Here is a 678-nt window from a genome sequence, read left to right as displayed (position 1 = left end):
AAACATAGTTCGTTAGTTGCTCTGTGCAATTGTTAGGTAGATATAGTACAAGGAGTAGAAGTTAATAAGGACAACATGAGTAAAACAGGACAGATGAACATTATTCGTAATAATGGATGAGTTAGCACGACATGAATGCCATCTGTGACAACTTCAGATAGAAAACTTTGCAACTATACATATGATACATTGTAAGCTGGTGTCAATCTGACGTTTTCAACGCCAAGATAAACGCATCCAAGCATAAGAGTAACAAATTAAAAATAAAAAAAATCACTTATGTTGAGCGCCGCAGAGAAAATGAGTTCTGTTTTGGGAAGGCACCAAGGCCCACTTTAACAAAAGCAAACAAAATAAAAAAGGTGCAAGACTTAAAGGCTTCACCTGAAATAATAATAATCATAGTAGATTAGTTGAATTGACTGTATAAAATATGCCCATCGCAACTGGTATATTTTTGATCTTCTTTAATTTGAATACTATATATCAATATGAGCTCAGGTTGATATGGGTTTTTCAAAAGGGCTATATTTGTGCACTAATACTGGAAAAAGGCCGCTATGATGTCCGGCAGTCGTAGTTAGTTTTTGGATCCATACACACTTAATGAGACTTTCAATTGGTGTCCTTTAAAAGTATGAATGTTTCTTTAAACATTTATTATAACTAACTGGTCTG

The sequence above is a fragment of the Varroa destructor genome, unplaced genomic scaffold (assembly GCF_002443255.2).
Source record: "Varroa destructor unplaced genomic scaffold, Vdes_3.0 BEIS01000007.1, whole genome shotgun sequence".
NCBI lineage: Eukaryota > Metazoa > Arthropoda > Arachnida > Mesostigmata > Varroidae > Varroa > Varroa destructor.
This window is presented reverse-complemented; position numbering follows the sequence as displayed.